The sequence below is a fragment of the Periplaneta americana genome, chromosome 1 (assembly GCF_040183065.1).
Source record: "Periplaneta americana isolate PAMFEO1 chromosome 1, P.americana_PAMFEO1_priV1, whole genome shotgun sequence".
In the NCBI taxonomy this organism is placed as follows: domain Eukaryota; kingdom Metazoa; phylum Arthropoda; class Insecta; order Blattodea; family Blattidae; genus Periplaneta; species Periplaneta americana.
In genome coordinates, this window is record NC_091117.1 from 142,689,836 (window position 1) to 142,700,815 (window position 10,980).

At 35.6% G+C, this 10,980-nt stretch overlaps 1 long non-coding RNA gene across 1 annotated transcript; it reads left to right on the top strand.

Moving 5' to 3' along the window:
- The first annotated feature begins 2,437 nt into the window (after positions 1-2,437).
- LOC138709269 (uncharacterized) lies at positions 2,438-8,124 on the top strand. Its single transcript, XR_011334898.1, has 3 exons — positions 2,438-2,588; positions 7,251-7,340; positions 7,985-8,124. It is a non-coding gene; the product is annotated as an uncharacterized lncRNA (long non-coding RNA).
- The last annotated feature ends 2,856 nt before the right edge of the window (positions 8,125-10,980 follow it).

The window sequence follows — 10,980 nt, forward strand, 5'->3', positions numbered from 1 at the left end:
AATTATGCCTAAATACTTAACTTCAGAGGACTCTTTAATAATGGACATTTACACTGTATAAGACAACAATCAGAATTATGTAATTTAATACTTAATATAGATGTAGGAGGTTTGTTACATTTTTCAGATAATGAGAATGGAATAATTATGGTTTTATTTTCGTTGATAGAAAGGTAATTTATGTCAAACCATTTTTTATTAATTTAAGTCCATTATTTGAATTATTATATGCATCATACCAAGTTTTTCCACCAAAAAATAAAACTGTGTCATCTGCAGAAGAATAGTGAACACCATTGTATTGTTGTAAATCAATTTTTAATAAGTCATTAATATTTATTTAAAATAGAATAGGGCCTAGAACTGTGCCTTGGGGAACACTTATATTAAAAATTGAAGGTTCACTTGAATAATTTTCAATTTTCGTTATATGAATTCTGTCGTTAAGATACGATTTTATTAAGTTTAAACATTACCTTTGATTCCTAATTAAGATATCATGTTTCACTGTATCAAATGCTTTTCTTATGTCCAGGAAAATACCAATACATTTGTTACCTTGATCAAATTCTCTAACAATTTTTTTAGTAACTTGATATATTGCATTATCTGTACTGAATTTTTTTCGAAAACCAAATTGATTATCACTTAATATATTACTGTATGTTTATCAAGATAATTCATCAATCGAACTTTAATAGATTTTTCTAGTAATTTTGAAATACATGAATTTTTATTTTATTTTATTAGGTTATTTTACGACGCTGTATCAACATCTCATATTATTTAGCGTCTGAATGAGATGAAGGTGGTAATGCCGGTGAAATGGGTCCGGGGTCCAGCACCGAAAGTTACCCAGCATTTGCTCGTATTGGGTTGAAGGAAAACACCGGAAAAAACCTCAACCAGGTAACTTGCCCCGACCGGGATTCGAACCCGGGCCACCTGGTTTCGCGGCCAGAAGCGCTGACAGTTACTCCACAGGTGTGGACGAAATACATGAAAGTAATGATATTGGTCTATAATTGTTCATATTTCTTTTGATTCCTGTTTTAAAAATAGGTTTCACAATTGCATTTTTTAATTTATTTGGGAATTTGTCATTTAGAAAACATATATTAAAAATATGAGGTAGAGGTTTGGCAATATCATTTATAACCATCTTAAGTATTTAGCACTTATGTTATCAGAACCAGGTGATACATTATTTTTTAAAGTTTTGGCTATATTGATTATTTCATCATCTGTTAAGGGGGTAAAGATACATACAAACATTTACTGAAGTTACATTGCTAAGAAAATTGTTATTTTTTATAGACGATACAATATCCAAGATAATGTTTGTAAAATACGAGTTAAATTCTGTTGGAATAAGTTTTTTATCACTTAAGATTAAACCATTTCGAGAAACAATCTCAGTAAATTGTTCTTTTTTATTTACTTCAATATTTGCCGCTTCTCGCACAGTTTGCCAAAACATTTTAGAATTATTGCTATATTTTTCTAATTTGATAGAGAAATAATTAGCTTTCGCTCTCTTTATTACGTTAGATAATATGTTACGAAATTTTTTTAATTTTTTTTTTTTAATAATATTAAATGGTTCTTTTCTTAATTTGCTTGCGAGTTTGTCTCTCGTACGGATTGATTTAACTATACCATTTGTAATCTATGTACTGTATATTTTTAGTAGAGCCATCGATGTAGCTCAGTCGGTAGACTAGCTGGCCTGCTGATCCGGAGCTGCGCTCGGGCTTTGGTTGGATCCCCCGTTGGGTTTCATTGAATGATTTCTTCCGAGGTTTTCCCCAGCCTGTTGGACTGAAGCCGGATGGTCTATGGCGAGTCCTCGGCCTCACTTTATTTCACCCCCTTTGGTCTGATTACCTGGTTGGGTTTTTTCCGAGGTTTTCCCCAACCATAAGGCAAATGCCGGGCAATCTTTTGGCGAATTCTCGGGCCTCACCTCATCTCACTACATCTCGCCAAAATATTGTAAAACATTTTTAAAAATTGTAGAAAATTACAAAATTGTAAAACTGAAAAAATTGTAAAATATTGTAAAAATGTAAAAAGTTGTAATAATTGTAATATTGTAAAATTTTGACTTGTTCTACATGTTAAACCTTCATTGCTAATGGAATATAATAAATGAAATGAAAAAAGAAGAAATAGAGGTCTCACGCCAAAAGTAGATTACACATCAGGCGGGGTCACCGCTGGGATTTGAATTTGAATTATAGCATGCATAGCGTGTGTTCTTGTAGAGAAGAATTGGCATCATGCTGATAAACACGCAAATTACATCACGCAATAGTGCAAGTAGGCTACTGTAATTGGTCATAAGCCCATCACTCATCATGTACTAGATGGTTTACGCCATCCAGTCTGTGCCGTCTCATATCGGATTCAATTTATTCAGTTAGTCCATCGTTATTAGGGCGTTCAAGGTCTCGACTTCTCTTTAGTATATATCCATACGCTCGCTATACGTGGTACTTGATAACGATCCGTCCGAAACACATGTTGGTGGTGCCAGATGTTTGTAGACCGTTATAGTTTCGTACAGTTTGTGTTATACTGTAATGGTGAGTTTTTATTTTTAAATCTTCAAACTACAGAGAATATTCAGACACGACGAACACAGAAGAATTTCACAATCAAAACCTGAAGAGGTTATTATCGGTGCCGGTGGCTGTCAAGTGTTCCTATTGATTAATATGTGTGTTGGGTCCAAAATATTCATAATTTGCTCATTTCCTATGTTATTATCAGAGACTGGAAGTTTAGGCATTATGGATCATTAAAATACGCAAGCAAAAGGGCATCAAATAGCTCAAATAGGCAGACAAAAAGGCATTATAAATAGCTAAAAAATACGCAATAAAAGGCAATTACAAAAACCTTGCACTAGACCCATTTATTTACTAGATTACGCTATTCAATAACTCGATCGTCATATTTTAAAGAACTTTAAAGTTTTAAACAAAAGTTTTAAACTTGACACAAAAATGAAAAATTTTTTTTTTAAAAAGCCTATGTACTGCAATGCCTTATTCGTTGCACACGACAACCAAATGCTTTTTTAAGTTGTCTGGGGTCATGTTGAGTCTCCTGTCAGATAACACATATTTCAGACGAGAAAATAACTTCTCAAATTCGACAGAGGTTATTGGAGCAAATCTAAAACATAACATCATTGTAGGATCCATTTCAACTGCAATAGAACTGTCACCTTGTAGAATTTTTGAAATGTTTCTTAGTTTATCAAGCTCACAATTTTTCGAAAACACATTTTTACACTTTTCCCTAACTAATGAACCTCATTTCCCTGGTTCACTGTCCATTAATTGCACTGTATCATCCACAATTTTCACTGACTTCGTCAAAGGCTGCCCTTTGTCTTGAAGCTGGCAGATCACTTGTGGCAGGAAACGAAACTCGGCCGCAATGAAAGTTAACCCCTTACCGCATGGACAGTCTTGCACGCACCGGTTTAATATTCAAATAACTTAAATAGTTCTTTCTTTCTCAACTGATGTCACATATGGTCAAATCTAATTCTTGACAGTTTGCCATATCTATCCAAGTATGCAGTTTGAAATATTATATGCTTATATTATAAATTATATGAATATAAAACCGGTATGTGCCATACCTGTACCTGAATGCGGCAAGGGGTTAAATAATTTTTTTGGCTGCTACAATTGAAGATGCTTCATCCTCCAGAGAGTTCACCACCTCAGTTACAGTCAGGAAATTTGAAGCGAAATAAAGTGTCGCTGAGACCCATGTCCCCCATCTCGTTATGATAGGTTTGGGGGGGGGGAGATATATTTGGTGCAATGGATTTAAATGTCAGAATTCTTGATGTAGCTTTCAGAAAGATCTTCTTAATACTGGAAATCAAATTATCGATATCCGGAAACAAGCATCGTATCTCTTCTGACACTTTGTGAAAGCCGTGTGCTAAGCATGTTTGGAAATAGCACTTTTAAAATTATTCCAGTCTTTTTCATGTATGGTGCAGCGTCCTGATGAAAAGTAACACGTTCTCATATTGAATTTCTTCAGGCCACAGTAACTGTAATGAATTGGTGAATAACTGCGCGATAGTTGAATTGTTAACTTTCTCCAGACACTCTATTGTAAGCAGGAATGGTTTCATTGATTCATCTTCTGAAGGTTCTAGTGGCCAACAATTACATTGGCAATGAAGCGACCCGTAGGATCAGGTAACTCGTCGACAGAAATCCAGGTCATCTTATTTTTGATTTTATCTTTAATGATTTTCATTGTATCATCGTAACATTCGCTTAAGTAACATTTTCGTAAACTTGACTCGCTAGGCACAGATTCGTTCATAGGCTATACTTCTCCAAAAACTGTCTCAATTTGCATTCGACTTATATAAAGTTTTTCTTGCTGCCGAAATCCCTTTGTGGAAATTATAGAATCCTACATTAGCCTTGGAAAGTGCATTTTTGTGTTTGGTTGTACTGATATGCTGCGATATGAAATATTTCTTTTTGTAATTCACTGACTGTTCACATAATATTTTGCACTTAAGTACTTTACCGTCAGTACAAAATACGTCGGATCCAAAAGTATTAACGTAACTTTGAAATTTACTGCGTAAAGGAACACTCGATTTCGGCATCTTGGTGCTATAGTCGCGACGCAGTTATTCCCGGCGTTGACTCCTCCTCTTTGCTTACGTCTTAGGAATTGAAGGCTCTATAAAGTCTAGGTAGCTAGTATCGTTCGCCATTTTTGTTCTTTCGTTGCCGAGCTACCATACGAGAGATCTACGAGTATTTGCCACACCGTTAAACATTATCACGTCGTAGCTCCTATGATAATAAATCAAACGCACTGTAATTCAGCAAATAATTGAGCGGCAAATAACGTCTTCGTGTGCTTTCTGTGAACGCCAACGAAAGAGCCAAAATGGCGGGCGATTATATTAAGTATTTATCGAGCCTTAAGAAATGAATAACGTCTTCCTCAGCGAATCACAAGACGCACACGTTTAAATGTAGCCGACCTGCAACGCGATTGGCTGCCGGAAATTAGAGCGACGGGACTATAGCTACAACAACGTCGCAATGAAAACTGAAAGAAAAATAACCGTTAAAAATAATGTTAGACCCTCACTCATTGTTGCCGTGTCAAATAAACACAAGCGATAATTAAAACGCTTACCTACTGTTACACATTTTCGCACGGCAGCATTCATTGTTGCAAAGAGAATATAAACTGACTGAAAGACAATAATATACATTCGGTGAAGTTACTTTCATTGTAGCAGTTGCAGAAATAAATTAAAATATATCTGTAGGCAATTTCTAATAATAATTAAATAAATAATAGATAAATAATCAAATAAAGGCATAAAAAGGCATTTACTTTGTAAATCAGGCATTTATATTAACAAAGGCAGAAACGGGCAACATAAAACTGCGACGTTTCAATCACAAAGGTAGGGCTATAATTATTACAGACTTACTTTCAAAATGAAGATAGATTTAACACATTTAAAAAGACATTCTGCCAAATTTCCGGTCTCTGGTTATTATTATAGAGTTTAGCAATGAGCGTATTCCGAATCTCACCGGTAAGCAATCCGATGGCATCACGGTGTTCCGAATTCCACCGATGACGTCATTGATGCTCCACCGGTGTCGCACCGGTGCCATCAACTTGCAGAAGTGGTGGCAGTCTCCATCAGCCGCCATCAGTGAATCTGATTGGTTCTTGTATAGGGCGGGAATTAGCAGACCAATAACATCGTGCACTCTTGTGTCATGGCGGTGTGTTCTGCTTTAGTTCTGCTGTATTGTTTGTAGTGAGCACAACGTAAAAACAATATGTTAATGGCTTATGAGCGAACATGTCAACGGACCCGTTATTACTACCGGTTCAAGAAATAAATTGTTTATGCTATCTTTTCTTTGAACGAGATGGGAGTACGAAAATTTTGCAAAATTTTGCTAGCGTAGCACAGACAACAACTTGTACAGTCGCCACGACAGCCATCGATCCTTCTAGCAGTTTTGTTCCTTATTTCGCTGGAACGTGACGTCATTGATGCTACCGGACCGGTGAGATTCGGAATACGCTGAATATAATAATCATCTGTGACATTAACACCGAGAGGTATATGGAAATTATTTTTCTTTATTTTTAGCTAGTTAATGTGGAGCATAATGTTTTTGCCTTTTTCCAACAGTATTTTTCGACAACACATACAGCCGACTACTGTATGGACTAACTTCATTTCAGGATGGAATTATCAGTAGGAAAGTCTACCTCAATCGATCCCCCAGCTCAGACCCTAGTCACTTCTATCTTTGAAAAATGTAAAAGTTAAAGTATACAAAAATAATTTTACATGCCTGAAAGAACTAACAAATACAATTCGGAATAATATCGTCTTCATTTCTCAATGGCAACTTTAATGAGCAGTGCTGAGATTCCTTTAACCTGCGCGGTGTTGTAAACGACGCAGCGACTAGTTTGTAGAGCAAAGAAAGAGACAGAGAATACTTTTACGATCCCATTCGGAAGCAGTGCTCGCGTGTATACAGGTACAATTGGATGAAACATGTAGCAGTCAATGAAATAACGTTTCCATGTGTACTAAATTTTTTATAATTGAGCAACATTTGCATTGGAATTTAACACAGTAAACTTCATATAATTTCAAAAGTAATTAAATAAAATACATAGGCTAAATACAATACACTTCTATGAATAACAAAAACTAGTAATTACAGTTTGACATACATAAATAAGATATACTTCTATGCAAAACAAATACCAGTATATGGTTCACTGATTTTTATGACAATAAATTACAATATACATTCTGATTGTATCAACAGAAAAAGAGGTGCAGTCGGGTGAAAAATCTTGTTGGGTACTTGTACTCCGTGAGGTGGACGAGAGTTCTTCTTCTTGTGTTTTAACATGAAGTATTCACTGCCAAATTCGTTTACCAATATTTATTGCATGTTGTATTTTCTTATTTTCAGCATATTTCTTAACAACGTAAGACTACGTTCTGACTAGCGCTTGTGCTCGTAAGAAATTAAATGTTCAGATACACGAGTAAGGAAAACAAATCTTCACGAGACGACATCCTTTGATATCGTATTCTCGTTGCGAGTGTACGCTCGTAACTCCATACGTCAGACTGAAGCTGTAGTCTAGACATCACTAACCTATTTTCAATGTTTTGGTTAAAGGAATCGCAGCTCTGGTAATGAGTAATGCAGGCGTGGAATACATTTGAACCAATATGACGGATAATTTAAGCATCTCCTTTCTTAATTTGGGTGAGTAAATGACATTTGAACTCCTTGTAATTTAGTAATAATTTACATAATAATTCGTGTTGGTATGTATATCACCAATAATGTACTCTCTGTGTAGTCGGAGCCTACGAATGATTCGCCTGAGATTCAGGATGCCGCATTGCGGTTTCGCTATAAATCTATTCACCCAGTATTTTATTGGTACAAGCAAAATTACTTGTAACTAGTATAAATAATGCAAATTGTATTCCACAAAATCTTCTGATAGATTAAAATTTTACAATTCCAAATTTATTTGTTATTTGTGTTGTTCTGTTTCACAAAATTATTAGTAATAATAATTTGTGTATTATACCGATTTTTATACTAGTATATAGAATATTATTAGTGTTTTTAAGAGTACATTTATATAATATGATTTAAAAGTGTAGCTTACTAACTGCAGTGAAAGTGATGGTGATGTTAATTAGATTTTTTCAGAATTTAGAGAAAGAATAAACAGTTCTATTTTTTATAGACAAGGTGACATCGAAACCTTTGCATGACGTGGGATATAGATCAGAGTACTCTACATACAGAAGCCAAACAGCCTGCTCTACATAACAATGGCTAATTACGCTAACTACAATGAATTCTTTTTGTTTCGAACGCACCACACCCTGAAGGATGACTGTGCTTAACTACACTGTTTACCTTGACCTCATGGAGAATAGAGAACGCGAACAAAAGACTGCATTGTTCCTCTTGAAGGCGAGACAGATTAGAACTTCAGCTGTTGAAGTTTGTGATGCGAACTGACGAAGGGATAATGGTATCTACTCAATTATACAATTTTATGTTTGTTTTAGGTTAGGATATATTATATAATGTGTTTTGTTTGCGCCATTTTGATTTTAATCTGTGTGTTCTTTTGCAGAGTGGTTGGATCTAATCATAGGTGAGAGGGGTGAAACCTACAAAGTAGGACTTGTTTTACACAGTACGTACGGTCAGAAGACCCGTGCATAGGATATAAGAGAAAATTGTGATAATATAGTACATCTATATATATAATATTGCTCAATAAATCCATCTGCATGTTACTTATATTAATATATTACGAAGAGCTACAAAACATTTACTTTCAATTTTTTGCAAGTTAAATAACCTATATAATATAACATACAGTCCTAACTATTATCTAAGAAGATAAAAAAATAACGTATTTGTTAACAGAAATAAACGTATTATTATTTTGTAAAACTTATAAATATAATTTCATTCTATTCTACGTGTAACTTGGCAGTCGGGTAGCTTAGTTGGTGGAGCCTACAAACTGGAATGTCCCGTCTTCAATCCAATCCCGAAATTTGGAGGGATTTTCTCGTTGACAAAATTACAGAACGGCCCTGGGGTCCACTAAACCTCTTGTTACACTAAGTATAGTATATTTCCCCGTGGTACATAGGCAGAGCGTGATGCTGACCACCCACCTGATTCTAGTGCCCATGTCATGGAAACATTAAGCTCTAACTCTATTTAGTTAATTTAGAGGTTGAACTGAGGTACGGCGAATCGTTGCTAGATAACATCTCCTAGTAACCACACAATACGTTTCTACCGCACTTCAACGACCGTACCAATCTGAAAATAGCATATAGGCCTATTGGTGTTATGTATACAACTAGTCATGTATAATTCTACATATGAATGAATGAATGAATGAATGAATGAATGAATGAATGAATGAATGAATGAATGAATGAATGAATGAATGAATGAATGAATTAATGAATGAATGCTAGCCATGATGTCCCATATTGGGCACAGGCCTCCTGTGATGGGATTAGAAACCCCTCGACAGGGATGGCTCAGGTGTACTCGTTTGGTGAGCCAATCCAGGTGAGCTTGTCGTGTATAGCCTACTGTCGTGACATGGTTACTAACCCTGCTAAAGTTTACTTAGTCTCATCACTTTGTTCTTTGTTCATTTTATGCACTCTCCACATAATACAACACCAGCAGTTTGACACTGATTGTAATTTACACTATTTAACTAACACTTCCTCAACACTGACTTTACTATTTACAAAATTTATCTGACACTTTTACAAATACTGACTTTTTGTGAGCCAATCCAGGCGATCTTGTCGTGTATAGCCTACTGTCGTGACATAGTTTGTTAAACTTTAGTCTCAGCACTTCGTTATTTGTTCATTTTATGCACTGTCCACATAATACTAACACCAGCACTTTGACAAACACTGATTGCTATTTACACTATTTAACTAACACTCTCTCAACAATGACTACAATTTACAAACATTATCTCACACTTTCACAAAAACTGATTTTATTATTTACACTAAATTTGTTACCATGACCTTTCGTTCTTTACACAAAACGCTGTTCCTTGCTGTCCTCGACCACTGTTTCCCCGGCTCTTTGGTAAACATATCAGACTATCTGCGCCGTGGTCTTCCATGTCCTCTCTTTCCGACGTAGGGGTGCCACATCGTGACTGCATGGGTCCACCTTGCCTGGTGTAATCTCGCCACATGTCCCCCCCCCCCAGGTCTACTTCGTTGCCGTGGCTCGTTCTAGCTACCACGTATTATTTTCAATATCTAATTATTTTAAATTTCAATTAATATTTACTTACTGGCTTTTAAGGAACCCGGAGGTTCATTGCCGCCCTCACATAAGCCCGCCATTGGTCTCTATCCTCAGCAAGATTAATCCAGTCTCTATCATCATATCCCACCTCCCTCAAATCCATTTTAATATTATCCTCTCATCTACGTCTCCTCCTCCCCAAAGGTCTTTTTCCCTACGGCCTTCCAACTAACACTCTATACGCATTTCTGGATTCGCCCATACGTGCTACATGCTCAGCCCATCTCAAACGTCTGGATTTAATGTTCCTAATTATGTCAGGTGAAGAATACAATGCGTGCAGTTCAGTGTTGTGTAACGTTCCCCATTCTCCTGTAACTTCATCCCTCTTAGCCCCAAATATTTTCTTAAGCACATTATTCTCAAACACCCTTAACCTATGTTCCTCTCTCAAAGTGAGAGTCCAAGTTTCACAACCATAAAGAACAATGTTCATGTTCACACCTTTACGAATTCTAGATTTTTATGCTCAGCTAATCATGTTCTTTGTAATTTATTTTGTTTAATTTATTAGATGTTAAGATGACTCTATAACACAGCTTCAATTATTACGTTCATAGGAGTTAATTTTATATGCCACTTAATGCCTGAAAGACGGAAGTACTCGTAGCCATTATTTGATATTACATATTGTTCACGTATTAAGATTTAACAATAAAATGTGACAGTCAAATGAAGGTTTTTTATATAATTTTTATTGTCTATTTGGTTAGTTATCTTTCGGTACATTGAAGAGCTGGTTTCGATGTATCTGTGTTTTATTTTATTCAATTTCACTTGCAAATAATGCTTATTTTGATTAAATTCTATCTATTATCACTGCAATGTCCTTCTCTATTTTGTTTACTTTGTAATTCCTTAGTCTAATTGTTAGAGTTTCGCGCCATAGCATTGTGGTCAAAGAAGGTGTCATGCTTAGGACTTGCGTAAAGGAATGAACGATAGTTCGAGTCCTCACGGGGAAGGAATTTCCTCATGAAATTTCGACTAGTGAATGTGACCGGTG